This window comes from Echinops telfairi, unplaced genomic scaffold (genome assembly GCF_000313985.2).
Source record: "Echinops telfairi isolate 266 unplaced genomic scaffold, ASM31398v2 ScPeMD7_9;HRSCAF=40, whole genome shotgun sequence".
Lineage (NCBI taxonomy): Eukaryota > Metazoa > Chordata > Mammalia > Afrosoricida > Tenrecidae > Echinops > Echinops telfairi.
In genome coordinates this window covers 63,539,691-63,557,344 of record NW_022103906.1, presented here as the reverse complement: position 1 = coordinate 63,557,344, position 17,654 = coordinate 63,539,691, and positions in this window count along the sequence as shown.

Below are 17,654 nucleotides of genomic sequence, written 5' to 3'. Positions count from 1 at the left end.
AGCCTTGCAAGCTAAAGCAGGGAACTATCTAAGGCAGCTGCACTCTGATCCGACTATCAGAAAGCAAGAGACCTGAGAACTAGAAAGGCGAGGCTCATTGAGCCATTTATCCCTCCGCCCTTCAATTAACCCCACATGTGTTTCTAGGCCAGGTTGGCACAATAAACTAACTACCTCAGGCTTGCTTTTTTTCTTCAGTTCTTTCAGTATATGGTCTACTGTGCTTGTTCTTCCCTTTCAGTTTTCTAACTCTAGGTGTTTACACATTTTATTGTAATATTTTACTTGACCTTCTCAAACTGTCCTTTGAAATTTTCTTTTCACCTCTTTAACTTCATCATTTCTTTCATTTACCTCAGCTACTCTATTGTAAATGGAGAAAAGGTTGAAGTTGTCAAAGATTTTGTCTCCTTGGACCACAATCTATGCTCATGGAAGCAGCAGTGAAGAGATCAAAAGATATCTTGCATTAGGTAAATATGCTGCACACGACCTCTTTAGAGTGTTGAAAAATAAAGACGTTGCTTTGAAGGCTAAGGTGTTCTTGACTCAAGCTACAACATTTTCCATTGTCTGATCTATTTGTAAAAGTTAGATATTAAATAAGGAAGACTGAATAAAAATCAATACATTTTAATTGTGGTGCTGGAGAAGAATACTGACAGTACCATGCAGTGCTGAAAGAACAAACCAGTCTGTCTTGGAAGAAGTACGGCCAGAAGCAAGAAGAACAAGACTTCATCTTACATGCTTTGGACATGTTGTCAGGAGAGGCCAGGCCCGGTAGAAGAACATCATGCTTGGTAAAGTCAAGGGGCAGCCACAAAGGGGGAGGCCCCCAGGACCGGGATTAACACCTTGGCTGCATCAGTGGGCTCAGACATTTGAATAACTGTGAGGATGACGCAGGACCAGGCAGTGTTACCTTCTGTGGTGCACAGGGTCTCTACTGTTCTGACCTAACCGGATGGCACCTAAAATCAAGTCTACTATTAAAAGCACGTTTCAAAGTTACATCTGCCATCCACTGTGATCTTTAGTTCATTCCTTTCTTTTAAAAACCTTTTGTTTTCATGAATAATGTCTTTTATGCCCCCATACAGCACATCAGGTCTTCTGTCATTAGTGTTCATGGCATCACCTCTATTCTTGAGATAGTCTTAAAGTCGAGGGGGGATAGACTCCAAGTCATATTTTGGTTTGCATGGATTTGTTTTCATTCTCATCAGTTTAAGCTGGAACTTACATCTGAGGATTTCTAGTGCTTTCAGAAGAAGGTCCCCTCCTCTGGCACGGTCTCCAACAATGTTCTGTTTCCATTCCTTAGGCCATCAGTACGCGGGGATGTTTTGAAACAATGCAAAGGTTTCCAGAGGTCCCTGCCCCCTCCTGGGGAGCCCAGCCCTTCTTCATGGATCACAGTGAAATCCCCAAATCCACTTAGGAAGTGAATTAAGTCTCTGAAGAATCTCTTCTGATCATAGGCCAGGCATGTGAAGAGCCTTGCTAATAGACGGAGAGCCTTGTAAAGTGAGTTGCTGCAGATGTATGATCTCCTGTTTGACCCATTTTAAATTTGTTTTAGTGTTTGTTACTTTCTGCTTTCTTTTGGATGGAGGTTTTTCTGTGTTTTATTTGGTCATTTGTTTGTTTGTTTTCTGTATATAAAATCATGGATAGGTAAATCTGTGGAAATAGTCACTTGATTAATAGTTTCCTGGGGGCATGGCCCTGTGGTTAGGGGAAATGAGGAGCTAAAACAATGACGACAGAACAAAGAAAGATGCAACTGTTCTAAAAGTGATTGTGGTAATGATGATGCAACTCTTTTCCATATGTTTGAACTATTGAATTATATTTTACGTGAATTATAAGTCAATAACATGTTTTTTAAAAAATATCTACTTACAATTACTTGGAAAACTGTTCATTTTATCTTTTTATCTTTGATCGCTGTTTTCTCTTTCATCCCCTTTAGGGAATTCCAATTGCACTATTTACTGATGCTTTGTTCATTAAAAATTTTTTACTTGTTTTATATTTTCTGCTTTATTATTGAGTAGTTTTTTTGGATACACCTACACATTTCTAATTTTTTCTTATGAATTGTCTCATCCATCATTTATTACCTCTAGTACATTTTTAATTTCAGACAGGCATAGGGTTCAATTAATGTCTATGTTTTTTAAGTAAAATCTTTTTCATAATTCTATTCAACACATTCTGTTTTTAATCTAGCTTTTTGACAGAACAACATATAATTATAATTCTTTTATAAAGTCCTTATCTATCAATTATTTCATTTGAGTAATTTCTAGGTCAATTTTGCTTTAGTGATGCTTTCCTGTCACTGTGGGTTTTCATTTCCTGTTTCCTTTCATGTTAGAGAGTTTCTTAATGGAAGACTAATATTTTGAACTTTACGTTGTTTCTACTTGTTATTGCTGTAAAGAATCTTGAACTTTGTTTGTTAATATACTGAAAGGCAATTCTATTTTGAAGTGGCCTTGACTCGGAGCATTCTTTGACAAGATTAAAGCAGTAACAGTTACTGTAGGGTGTTGTGGCAGTTACATAATTTCATGTCAACTTGATATAGAGAAGTGTAGGGGTGGAATCTAGCTTTTCAATTGGGTCAAAACCTGATGGTACCTCCTTGTGGGTACCCTCTCATAAGGAGGGCTCTGGAAATCTTCCCCTTTCTCTCTTGGCTTTCACCTGGCTGTTGGTGAGCCTTGCTGACCTGTGTGAGGGTTTCCGCTGCCTTTGGATCCACACTGCACTGCATCCACCGGCCAGTGATCTTCCTGCATTCTGCATCACTGCAGTTGGCTATGCGAGTCTAAAGAGGAATTTATGGATAAGTATTCAATTCACAGACTTGATCTGGACTGGGCTGGGTATTTGCCTGATATATAATTACTTCTTTTACACATATATGAGTGTCACTGGATTTGTTTCACTAGTCAATCTGGCCCAATATTGGTGTTTTCTCCACTTCTAGGCAAGATCTTATTAGTACTCTAACCACTATCTTATTAGAGGCTTTTCCACTCTGCCTGTGAACATGCACTGTTCTCAGCTGTCCACGAGTGTCAAGCATTGCAGGTGGTTCTTTTGCCAACCTATGTTAGTTCTTCCTATAACCGGGAGGCTTGGTACCCAACCAGGGAACATCTACAGATTTCTGGATTTCTCTTCTGATGCAGCTCTGATTTCCTGGTACTTAACCCTGTGCACTCTTTGCACTTTGACCAGCCCACATGCTCACTTGGGTGTCTTCTAGTAGGCCTGGGTTTTCTTGCCCGATCCCACAGCCTACACTATCTCTAGGCAGTTGGGCCATTGTATGGCTCACATCATTTGCTTATTTCAACTCTCTTAGGCATTACAATTCTCTACTATCTGGTGTACAGTTTCTTGAGAATCTAGACGTTTAGTTGCTGAGTTTATGAGATGAAGGTTTGGGATGAGGGTGGTTTGGCCCCAGTTGTTCATTCCTCTGTAGAAAGAAGTACAGTCTTGTTGTATCACTTGAATGGAAGTTTTAGTAGGGCAACTTAATATATTTGTATTATAAATAATTATAATATTTATATTATATTTTCATCTATTTTTCTCATTATTCTCTGATATGGCTCTATTGCCTTCTATCATTGTTGTCAAAGTAAAAACACTATTCTTTGACTAATTATCATTATATTATTTAACAGATTTCTATTTTTGATACTGTTTTACTTTTTTAAACAACACTATCTGCTGTTCCATTCTTTCTCTGTCGTCTGACTAATTTTAGAAATTTAGTGTATCCTTTGACTTTATCCATAACTCTTCCCATTACCTGTTTTTTAAAAAATAGTTAATATTTTATTTTTCCTTCAATGTTTAATTTGGTGTGATTTCCTCTTCAATGTTATATCCTAATTTACTGCGTTTTAAAAATCTTGGGTAGAGTCTTCTCTTTCTGTACATTTTTAAACATCAAAGGTTACAGTTTTCATTGTGAAGAAATTTAATTATATCATTTCAATTAAGTTATTTTATTTGATCATACTTTTATTTCAATATTGCTTATATTTTGTTGATGTTATTTTTCCATATATTACTTTAAAGATAAATTTAAAATATTTGCCCAATTTGCTGTACAGTTCATGAACAACAGCATGTAAGCATTTTATTATAATTTTTGTCTTTAATTTTTTTCTTATCTTAATATGAGTAGATTTCAGATCTTTATTCATATTTCTGTAGGCTCAAGTGGTTTATTCATTTGTTTTGGTTAACTTTAGTTTGAAATTTTCTTCTATTTATCTGTGCTGACTCTTTTACATATAATGATCTACTCTGGTAAACCGTTGTAATCATGGAAGCTTTCAGGGGCCTGTCCTACAGGGTATCTATGAGTGTGTTAGACAGTGTTCTCTAGAGAAACAAAACCAGAATGCTAATAATTTTATATATATTTATACAGATAGATAGATAGATAACATAAGAAATAAACAGTTAATTAAATTATAAAGCAGTACAAATGGCTCAGTGCAACTCCCTCCCTCCTGTGAGACATTTGTGAGACACTGGCAGTTCTTTAAGTCTTGAGGGCTGCCAGGTAGTCCTCTGTAGAGCAATTCAGGCTATCTGGGCACAGGCAGCAAACAGCAAGGCAGGTCAGGGCCCCACAGTCCTCAGCTCAAGAGATGTAAATTCCAATGGTGTGGCGAAGCAGGTCTTGAAGGAACCTCAAATTACAGCGACACCATCCATGGGTTAGGTGTCCCACAGGTAGTGTAGTTTGCAAATTGAGGCAAAGGACAAGCAAGGCAGCTGCACACTGGTCCAATGATCAAAGAGCAAGAGACATGAAAGGTGAGACTCGCCGAGCCATTTATCTCTCTGCCCTTCAATTAATCCCACATGTGTTTATCGTCTAGGTAGCACAATAAACTAACTGTCTCAATGTGTTAGCATCAGCTTGAATGCGGTGAGAATGGTTTTGATTTTTTGGAGTATTGTCCAAGGTAAAGTATCATACTGTCATGCAACATTTTTACAGCCTCATGGTGACAATAACATGTTACAGATAGAATCTCTGTGATAGTTAGTAGTTGCTGTTTATTTCTGTATTATCTTTTATTCCAAGGCTGAGAATACAACAACCACAGACTAGAGAGGGCTCATACAAAAATATTTCAGTTTCCCACTTTGAAATCAGCTCATATCTAAAACTGTGCCTTTCTAGTCCTCTATCTCTGGAGATTCAAACAATTAATGATTTTAGTAGTATATTAGGTTTAATTCTTTGTCTTAAACCTTCATTTTATGTATCATCTTTTTAAAATATATTAAGAAATTGGTTTTTGAATCTGGTCATTTTATTTTCTCTTACCAACTCCTTCTACATTATTACATTTAAATTAAATGCATTCTAGTTGATAAAGGCTATATCAAACTCTGCATTTATTATGCCGCTGTTATTTCTATAAGATCTTAAACTAGATTATTTGTCATAATGAAACCAATATATAAATTAATAATTCCATATATATTTTCATTTATTCTAACAATTGTTTTTCAAAATGGGAAAAGATCTTCAAACAGAGAAATTAATAACAAAGTGGACTTCCCCCCTTCTTATGCAAACTCAGTGTGAAAAATAAATTTATAAAGAATTAAGAATTATTAAGAAGTCCATGTGTAAACAAAGATGAAAATTAATGTTTCTTAATTAGAATGACATGATTTCCAAAAGTCAGTCTTCTAAAATAAAGCCCACACAGAGAGCCACCTATTAATAATGATAAAGTCAGAAATTAGACTATAATATGTTAGTTGAATATATGCATCTATTTCTAAAAAGTCATTATGAAACTACTTATTCAAATTTCTGACTAAGAAAGCATATTCCAATTAACTATTGCCTTCAAGTCTTCTCTACTTGCATTCTTTGAGCTAGAAGTCAAACACAGAGTTAATTGGAGAGCTTAAAGAAAAATCTGAGGACATATTGAAGTATTGTTTCAGAAATAACATTTGTTATAAATATCATATATCTGAAATTACATTGTACCAATGGTATCAAGTACATTCATTCTATAGTGTCTGAAAACACAGAGCACTAAAAGATATATTAGTTAAATCACTTCTCTGAATGTATGGTCTCATTTGGTGGGATTAAATAGTATTTAAAGAATGATATACTTGTTATTTAACTTGCCAGTATGATCAACTCAATACCAAGCACAACAGTAAGTGTATTTTGATATTCAGTTCTGCAAGGGGCTCTGTGTTTAAAACAATAATTATGGATGTCCTAAGACTATTGTTAGGAGTCCTGGTGGCGTAGTGGTTAGAGGTTGGGCTGTGATCTCTGTGGTCAGCAGTTCAAAACCACCAGTAGCTCTGAGGGGAAAAAAACAAAACTGGGCTTTCTACTTCCATAAACAGTTACAGTCTTGGAAACTCACAGGCGGTCGCTGCGAGTCAGCATTTACTGATAGCAGCGAGTTTTAAGACTATTGTTATACTAAATAGCTTATCACCACCAACTTCCACTATTCCATCAAATTTTGCTGTAAAAACCACTCTTTACAAAGAGGACTAGTATGTTAATTTCATTTCTATCAATTAATCGTTTCTAGATTATTTCACACATCACCAAACAAATAAACAATTTAACCAGATGTTAAATTAAACTTTAAGTAATGTTAACTGAGTCATATTATAAGATGAAACAAGATGCTGACTCCCTCTAATGTTTTCTCTGCTTCATGACACACGCTTCTCCATTTACTTAAAGCAACCAAATAATGCTAATAATAATCATCCTGTACCCTGAAACCCTTTTTGTATTTGTTGTCCTTATTGATTCATCAATCTTGAATTTAATATACTGAAAAACAGAAAAACATATCACATAACACCTCGGAGATACGCTCTACTATGAACAAACACAAACAAAACAAAACAAAAAGATGAAAACCAGAACAAGGGGGACCAACTGACAAAGTTTTTACAGTTCAAATCAGATTTATGTCTTTGATCTTCTACACTCATCTCTCCAATGCCCTCTTTTCAGTAACTACTTCCTCCCATCCTCAACTGTGCATTGAGGGAGTTCACCTGAGGCTCATTTCTTATGTAGGTCCCACAAATGAATTTTGGGCTCCCACTGTCATCCTCAGTCTTCTACATATTTGATTCTCACAACTTACGTTCTGATAATAATTCCTCCTTTGACTTCAGATTACGTGATTTACAATCCTTCGGTGACAGAAGATGGTGCGTTTCTTCCATGTGGACTTAATTGACATCTCACTTAGATGTTCAGAGACAAGCCTTTAAGTTAATACATACATCATAGCACTCCATAGTTCAATCATGTCAAGCAGAACTGCTGCAGAGGGGAAAAGAACAAACACATCTGGAAAACACAAATGCATGTCCATTAGCAGGAGAAGAGAGAAGACTGACCTCTAGTTGGTGAGAGGAATGACTGACAATACTTTTGGGGACAGTAGGCGGGAGAGTCTTTGTTTGCATGCACCAAATGACAACATTGGCCTTGGCTTTTGGGTGTATCCTTGGGACCCAAGTCAGATGCTGTGGATTGCTGGGACACTGAATCCTTCATCTTCAAGGTGCACAGCATGCTCCAGAGCTGCATGGGTGTGATCCCTTGTGGGAACTCCACTGGGTGAATGGGCTCCACCTCTTGTAACTTGAGGACTTAAGTCAGAAAACACATGGTATCTGAGGAAGCAGAAGACAGCTGCAACATCGTTGGTGAACTGTGGGAAGGAGGCGGACCAACAAGGTCTTTCTACAGCAATGCCTTATATATTTAATAGTACATATTAAGATATGTATTATTCCAGCTAACTTGTGACATTCTGTTTTATTTTGTTTTTGTTTGTTCCTATTAAGGTGTATCTCAGTGGTCATGTCATTGGGGGTCACCTTCTTGAAGTTGTGTTATATGTGTTTCTGTTTTCTGGTAAATGAAACTCAGGATCAATGATCCTGTAGGGACAGCAAGTAGAATAAAGGCTTGTGTGTGTAGTGGGGAGGGGGGTACAGAGGCGATGGGGTGGGGGATAAAGGGAGACAATAGCAAGGATCCCAGGGAGAAAAAAGTATGTTTGGAAAATGATTGTGGAAACAAGTGTAAAATTTCCTGATTTTAAATCATATCGTATTCTCCCATTCTGTTTGCACAACTGCCTCATAATCCATGTACAAGTTCTGTATGAACACAATGCAGTATGCTTGAATACCCACTCTTCTTAAGTCTATCCATAGTTTCTTATGATATATATAGACTGCCTTGGCATAGTCATTTTCAATTAAGTAAATATCTTTCTGGTATTCTCTGCTTTCAGCCAAGATCCAAGTGATATCAGCAAAGATATCCCTGGTTCCATATACTCTTCTAAATACAGCCTGAAAATCTTGCAGCTCCTTGTCAAGGTACTAGCGCAATTGTTGTTGGATGATCTTCAGCAAAAGTTTACTTGCATGTGATATTAATGTTATTTTCTATAATGATGCATTCTGTTGAATTATCTTTCATTAGAATGGGTACAATACGAATCTATACCAGTTAGCTATGTAGCTATCATCCAATGTTCCTGGCATAGACAAGTAAGTGCTTCCAGTGCATCTGTTTGTTGAAACATTTCAATCAGTAGTCCACCAATTTCTAGAACCTTGTGTTTGGCTCAGTACAGGTTAGACTTTTTTCCTTCAGTACCATTGAACTGTGCTCCAATGCAACATTGTGAAATGGTTGAAAGTTGACTATTTTTTTCTCGTACAATGATTGTGTATTCTTTACATCTTTTTTGTGTTCTTGCATCATTCAATATTTTGCCCATAGAATCTTTCAATATTGCAACCCAAGGCTTGAATTTTTCTTTAATTTTTCAGCTTAAGATATGCTGAGCATATTTTTCCTTTTTGGTTTTCTAACCCTAGGTATTTGAACATTTCAATATGATATTTCAGTTTTCTCTTCTCCACTGCCCTTTGGAATTTTCCGTTTATTCTTTGTCTTTATCATTTCATCCCTTTGTCTGAGCTACTCTAAAATTAAGAGCAAGTTTCAGAGTCTCTGCAGCTATCCACTGTGACCTTTGTTTCTTTCCAGGGTTTTTATGACACTTTTGCTTCTGCATGAATGCTGTGCTGCTTGATGGTCTCCCACAGCCCATCAGATCTTCTGTCATTAGTGTTTAGTTCAACAAATCTGCTGTTAAGATGGTCTCATAGTGCAATAAATTGAAAATCATATTTTGAATGTAACGGCCTTGTAATTTTCTTTAACTTCAACATGAAGTTCACTCACTCAATGCCATCGAGTCATCTCTGACTCAGAGTGACCCTATAGGACAGGGTAGAACTGTTGCCGTGGGTTTCCAAGGGAGAAGAAAGCCCTGTCTATCTCCCACCGAGTGACTGCCAGCTTCAAATTTCAGGCCTGGAGGACAGCAGCCCACTGTATAAGTACTAGCCATCAGAGCTCCTCAACCTGAACTAAGAGATGAGCAACGAATCCTCCACCCAGGCACCGGATTAAGGTGCTGATATTGAGATTCTCCATCATCTCTTCCCATAGATGTAGTCACCTTGATTTCTGTGTATTCCATCTGGGCAAGTCCAGGTGTATAGTCACTGTTCGTATAGTTAAAAAAGTAATTGCTAACAATAAGTTGTTGGACTTTCAAAATTCTAACAGGTGATTTCCAGTTTTGTCTTTTTATCACCAAGCCACATTTTCCAACTACTGTTACTTCATTTTTGTTTCCAACTTTTTTATTTCAATAACCAATGCTTATCAATGCATCTTGATTGTATGTTTGATTAAATACGGACTGAAGACACTGATAGTATTATTCAGTATCTTCATCATTAGTTCTAGTGCTTAGTACATAAATTTGAATAATTGTACTGACTGGATTTTCTTGCACATGGATAGGCATTATCCTGTCACAACAGCAATGTATTTCCTCCAAGATAGGACTCGAAATGTCTTTTTTAACTATGAAAGCATAGACATTCCTGGCATAGTAATCCATTTGGTTATCTGATTCTAAATGGTCAATAGCAGTCTAATTCAAGTCACTGACAGCTAGGATGTTACAGCTAGGAGAAAATTGACTTGGAGATTGCCTGATAGAATTTTGTAGGACAAATGACTGGTTCATAGTAAACACCATTTTCCAAAACACAAAAGGCGTGTATACACACGGACTTCTACAGATGAAATTCATAGAATTAAAATGGAATACAATTACGGGAAGAGATGACAAAAAAGCTCTATATCAGCAGCTAAAACTAGCCCATGGGCTGACTATGCAACAATCAGGTCTTCCCACATAGATCCAACTGAAGGCTGAAGAAGCGTAAAAGGAGCCCCACAGAGCCAAAATACCCCGGTGCGCTAATTCCACCTGGTTTCAAGAATAGCTGAAGAAAATAGTTGCTGCGTTGATCGCTAAAAACAGAAAACATGGTGATCCGTGAGAGGACATCAAGAATGTCACTCATGAAGAAAGCAAAAGATCACTAAAAAGACAAGGAAAAAAAACAGATTAAAGTAGATGTCACAGAGGATTCTGAAACTCGTTCTTTATTGTCAAGTAGCTAAGGCACATGGAAGAAATGGTGAAGTAAAAGAGTTTCAAGTGGCAGCTCAAGATGAGAAAGTCAAATATTATTTTGAAGTGTTCAAAAACCTAGAGTTAGAAAATCAAAACGTGAGAATATGCTCAGCATATCTTAAACTGAAAAACTTAAAAAAAAAATCAAGCCTCATATTGCACTATTGAAAGATTCTATGGGAAAAATATTGAATGATGCAGGAAGCACATAAAAATATTTAGTCAACAAGATTTAGTCAAATACCATTTTAAGAGGCAGTATAGGAGCAAGGACCCATGGTGTTTAAGAAAGAATTCCAACCTGCACCTAAAGCATCAGCCAAAAGCAAGGCTTCAGGAATTGATGGAATACCAATCGACAGGTTTTACAAAGCTAATGAAGCACTGGAGGCAGTCATGCATTTATGGCAAGAAATTTTGAAGACAGCTATTTGGGCAACTGACTGGAAGAGATCCAAAATTCTACCCATTCCAAAGAAGGGTGACCCAACAGAATGTATAAATCACAGAGCAATATCATTGATATCACATGCAAGTAGAATTTACTGAAGATCACTCATCAAGTTGTAGTAGTCAATTGACAGCTTTCAGGTTGGATTCACAAGAGAATCTGTAAGAAGAGATATTGAGGATGGCAGATGGAATTTGGCTGAAAGCAGAGACTACCCAAATGATGTTTACCCTTATTTGATGGGCCAAACCAAGGCATTTGACTGTGTGGATCATAAACTGGATCCAGATAACCTTGAGAAGACTGGGGATCCCAGAACAGCTCATTATACACATGTGGAACGTGTACATGGATCAAGAAGCAATTGCACAAACAGACCAAGAGAATTCCAAACTGTTTAAAATCAGTGACTGTGTGTGACAGGGTTGCATCCTTATCTTTATTCAATCTTTAGGTTGAGCAAATCATCAGAGAAATTGGCTTATATGAAGAAGAATGAGGCATCAAGTTTTGAAGAAGGCATATTCAGAACCTGAGATATGCTGTGCCACATGGATCATCAATCATATTTCCACGAGTTTGGAAGAAGCCCCAGTAGTAGAGTGGGTTAGAACTTGGGCTGCAAGTGGGAAGATCAGCAGTGAAAACCCACCATTCTTTCCTCTGGAGAAAGATGAGTCTTTCTAATCTGGTAAATACTGTCTCCGAAACTCACAGGCACAAGGCTACGCTTTCCTATAAGGTGGCTATGAATTGTAACTGCTGGATGGTAATGGCTTTTCAGCAGTGAGTCGCAGTGAAGAGCCTCAGGACCAATCACACATGCTTTTCTATCAGGCACGTGAACATGGTCTCTGCTCGTGGTCCCACTCCTGCTTCTCTACTTCCACCAGAAGCTGTGACGTATTCATCTGCCACCAATTAAGCTTTTGTGGACGTTCCTGTGTATTCCTGGGTCTTATCGAAGTGCCTGTATTTCTGTCAAGCTGTGGAGATCACGATGACCTTGTGCTGGCGGTCTCTGTTATACAGGTGACGTGTCTTTGTTTTGCTTAATATTTGATAAATGTTCTCCATAAGTTATATTTGAGATTTGAGGCCTCTCCCCACACTTAAAATATATTGTATTGTCTGCCAATGGAGGGAAAACATTCTTCCCTGGCAAGATCTCAGAGAGGTGGAGGAGGGGTGTGTGTGTGTGTCAAGGAATTATCTTGACACAAAAGGATATATTGACTCCACATTTCTATGGGTCCTTGAGGAGCCCACAAGGTGAGCACTCGTATTTACAAATACATGTTTCAGGGACTTCTGAAACTTAGTATTAAATCTTAGTATGTTTCACTCTGTATTTTCTTGTCCATGAATTGTTAGAAATGTGCCTTCCTTTTTCTCTGTCCTGTTTGCAAACACTTACAATTGCCCTCTTGGCAGTTTGCTTTGCTTTCTGGTTTCCTTTGCCTTGATTGTCCAAGACTCAGAGAGTTTTCTGGAAAAATGGTGTTCTGCTCAGGCAAGAAACAGGCCATTTCTATTTCCGAGGAGCCTTGGGTCATCTTGTTTATGTAATTTGCTGGGGGGCCCTGAAAATACACTGCCCCATCGTCACCTTCTGAATTTGTGTTTGCATTGGGAGTGCTGTTTGGACAACAGGTTGCTCCCGGCATAAAATGGAATGAATGCCTCCTCTAGAGGCCATGCTTGGACCTCAACTCACAGTAGACTCCAGTGTTCTGTTATCAGGGACAGGTGTTCCCTTATCAGGGACTTTGGAGAACATTCTTGGTAGTTTTAAGATGGGCCAGCCTAACTGGAATAGCTTGAAATTACATATCTGTTTTTGCATGTTGGTAGGGCTTTGTGTCGTGTTTTCAAAATGTTATGTAGTTGTAAATCTTCATAACCTAAAATATCCTAAGGGAAAACACAGGGAGTGGATGATCTTATTGTCTGTTAGTTATCTTCTGAGACTCGGTGGAGTTGACCTATTATAATCTTGAACACTGCTCACATCTCAAACATCTTCAGAAACACTCGTCCTCACACAGTAAATGCCCTATTGCCTAAATACCAAATACCTAAGAGAATGAAGATTCATTATAGAAATAGAACTTTTCCCTAAAGTATGAGAGGTACAAATAAAAACAAACGAACAAAAACTGTGAGATCGAATTGAGTGAGACTCAATTGTCTTTTGTTGAGCAGCTGGAAGCAGATTTCTAGGGTTTTCTCTCATTCCACTGGTCCAAAACCAAACCAAATTCACAGTATTCAAGTCCATTCTGACTCATAATAACTCAAAAGGTCAGAGTAGATCTGTCCTTGCGGGTTCCTGAGACTGTAAAAAAAAAATAAATTAAAGATCATGTTATTGGGGGTTCTTACAGTTCTTATAACAATCTATACATCAATTGTATCAAGCATATTTGTACATATGTTGCCATTATCATTTTCTAAACATTTACTTTCTGTTTGAGCCCTTGGTATCAACTCCTCTCCCCCCACCCCCTTGCCCACCCTCCCATTCTCTTGAACCCCTGATAAATGATCAATTATTATTATTTTTTTTATCTTACACCAACCGCTGGCTCCCTTCGAAGGAGCTGGTAAATTTGACCTGCTAATCTTGCAGTCAGAAACCTAACACTTAATCCACTATGCCACCTAGCTGGTACTAGTAGACATGTTTAAACTGTTAATATTTTTAGATTATCATCCAGGTTTGAACTTGCAACCCTTTTACACAATTAAACCACTGCAAATTACTTGTACCACCAAGAGACATTTTTTTTTAAAGAAAACTTGGAAATGCTTTCCTTGACCACTAATTCTAGAATTTCCTACCACATTATAGACATTATGTGAATAAATACCTGAAATCAGATTTGAGAGCACAGCTTATCTTGTCATTTGGTGTGGTGTCCCTCTTGGGGGTAGAAAAATGTGTGTCCTGCCCTGGTCTGCGTACAGAAAGGAAGCAATGCTCTCCTACACCATCGAGGAGCTTATATTTGCTTGCCCTTGTGTTTTAAGGGCATCTTCTTCATCATCTTCTCTTAAAACAATCTTCCACATGTGTGTGACGTGGTTTTGCTGGAAGTGCATGCTGACCTTAAAATAATAGTTTATACCTAAAATATGACCTAAGGGATGGCATGGGTGAGGTGAGGAGAGAACATTGAACTGGGAGAAAAATAAAAGTTCGGTCTAATCTTCCAGGCATCTGAATGTGTTACTGTAGTGTAAAAGACTCTGTTCTGCTTCCAAATCGAGCTATTTCTTCCAGCCATGAGGAGAAACGCTTTTCCTAGACTCTGGTACCTTTCCTGAAGTAACTGTAGGTTTTTACCCAGCAGAGGTCATTAATAAAGTTTTTGTCCTTGAAAGCTTTGGGAAGTCAATAGATTTTTATTTTAAGTTGCAAGTACTCACCAGCATTTCCGCTGCAGGTGCTTTGTCCTGCCGTGGTATGAGACATTGTTCTTGGAGGGATTTTAATCTACAGCGAGGCAATCACCAACAAAGAATGTCAAATGTATTTCTTTCTGCCAAAGGTTATTTGGATGCTGCAGAATGAGGGGATTCGTTTTTACAACAGTTCGTGTCATTGTCAAGATTCTTTTTTGATGGAAGTAACAATTAACAATAGATAAACATTAAAAAGTCAGTTCACAGAACTGGAAAGTGTGAATCCAACTTTGTATTATTTTTTATGATCTCATTAAACTAAAAAAGCATGCACACATTTTCAGGGAGCTTCATGAAGCATTACAGAATGAGTGAATATTCTTATTTGCTGAGAATTCTTAATGGGAAATTTCTTTAGCACATACTTGTAAAGGCTAGAAAAACAGCATAATTCCAAAAAATAACAAATTCTCTTTTCACATAAGATGTCTAACTTTTCTGACTATATTTATTTTATGTCTTGTACTTATATGAAGGGTTTAAGAAAACAGTAGTGAGTTTAAGGAACTTCAGAAGTGAGCGGTATAGAAATAAGCAAGATGGTGAAACTCCAAAAGAGATGGTTTGGTCATGACTACATAGTAGAGTTTCAAAGGTAAGGCACTCAGAAGGATGAGGAGAAGCCATGCTGACGAAGTGCAAACTGCACCTCCGGTCTCCCTTCCATTCCCCTTATGCAGAGCCACAGAATTTCGTGCTCGCTGAACAAACTCCAGGAGCTCTGATCTGACGACAGAGAGCTGCAGGCACCTGCTCTGGCTAACTAGCAGAGGCAATTGAAAGGCAAGCAACCCTCCCTCCCTGCTTGCTTCTTTGCTTTGTACTAAAACTAAATAACTTGATGTAAATGTCATCAATATGTGAAGAAGTGATGACCACAGTATTCTTTTCATTCATGTAACGTTAACCGAAAATTAATCTTTCTAAATCTACCGAGGAGCCCTGGTGGCACAGTCATTACTTGCTAGGCTTCTAATCAAAAGGATGGCCATTGGAACCCACCAACCACACCACGGGGAGTACCATGACGGTGGGTGCTTCTTGCACAACTAAGCAAGGAAACAATCCTAAGTTGTGCTGGAGGGAATATTTGCGTGTGTGGAGATGAATTTCGTTTAGAGAAGTCCACTCTGTAAGATTTGACTGGTGGCAGGATTGCAGAATTCCTCAATGACATTACTCCATTTCAAATCACCTGTATATTCTATAAGCACAGTCAATAAAAAAGTCATCACCAGCAATAATGAAGACAGAAGGTGGGATAAAAATCAACACCAGCTTTGTGTTTCCTCTGGAACTCCGCTGGGGTTGAGGACAGAACTGACCATACAAATGTCCAGTAGTGTCGAGGATGGTAGAAGCATTTCAACTGCACAGGGCCAGAGCAGCCCAGATACTAACATCTTCCTTTGTCCTTTCGGTTTCAGAGAGATTCCAGAATCTTCTCCTCAAGCTCCTCATTAACTCTGTAGCTATGTGATACATTTCTAATTTCATATGTGAGGTAGCCATACTCAGTTTATAATTTTGCGACTTGCAGCAGATAATGCTGATGGATAAAAGTGGTAAGAAATGGTTCTTAAATATTGACACTTTTATTTGTAACAAACTTGATAATAGCTTACAGTTTTTGAAAGCAAACAAAAAATACTAGTGACATCATTTATGTAATATTTCTGCTGAAGAATTTGACCTGAATTTGTGATTAGCTATATAACATGGTTAAGAGTAGATATATTAAATAATAATGTGCTGCATTTTAACTGAATAAGTTATGGGTTTTCCATCGCTTGTTAATTCTTTAATAATAGCAAACTTCTTAAGTTCTATAACATGGAAATTTGGGGGTATTTAATGTTTACATATTTAAAGAATGGAAATTACCTGTACTTTATTGTGAATAAAATTATTTTTTTAACGGTGCAAAAATAACTATTTTTCAAGGGAAAAAAAGAGTAGTATTTACATCTTCTTTCTCTTCTTTGATTTTTAAACTTTGGAAATGGAACCAAGTATCCACAGACACTAGGGAGACCTGACCTTTCTGTGACAGTTATTGAACAAGTGAATGGACCTCAGGGGGCAGATTTGAGAGGAAATATACTAAAGATAATTAAGTACATTTTTCAAACTAGGGAAAATGCCTTGTGAGGCTTATTTTCACTTGAAACACATTTTTCCAACCTAAAAATATAGGAGAAAGATTATTGTTGCAGGTTTTCAATAGAAATTAACTTGAGGATCCTTCTTTTTGAAGCATTTCCCTGAGTTGCACGGAAAATTTCCAATAACAAAATGATTATTATCAGCGCTTTCATTTTTCATATTTAACATGCTCTGTAAGTGAATCTAAATCAAACCAAGTTCAGTTAACCTTAGCGAAACTTGTACTTTCACCTTTGCTTAAACCAGAATGGAGAATTTAAATTAATGGAATGGCAAGATCTTCATGGATAAAAGGAAAGGTTGAAAACTAGGGCATCCAAGATTCTTAGTTCAAATCCCATCTGATCTCTTCTTTTGCAGTGTTACAAAAGTTGGCCTTCATCTGACCAAGTATAAAACTGGCCCAAATCTAAGCAGAATCTCATTGTAAAAATGAATACTAAACTAAACCTCTTGAGCATATGAATTATAAAAATGCCTTTATGACCACAGATTTCATGGATGGAGAAAATGGAATGTTCTTTGGATGATACAACTTGTTCATTCCATGCACAATTTGCTGCAACATTTGATGCAAGCAAGATGCTTTTTTACATAATGGTCTAAGTACAGCTGTATTTTTTTAAATCTTAATTTGTATCACCATTTACAGAGCAGAGATTTGAGAAATTTACCAGGAATTGTGTCACATTTAAAATGTAACCTTAGAACATTTCAGTAGAAAACAAAGGTATCCAAGGCTAATATACTAAAATGTTTCACCAAAATCCACATTAAATAGAAAAATAGATTAGACCATTGCTAAAGTTTCTTAAATGCAGTAAAATATTTTTTTTTCTTTTTAAACATTTTATTAGGGGCTCATACAACTGTTATCCCAATCCATACACACATCAATTGTGTAAAGCGCATTT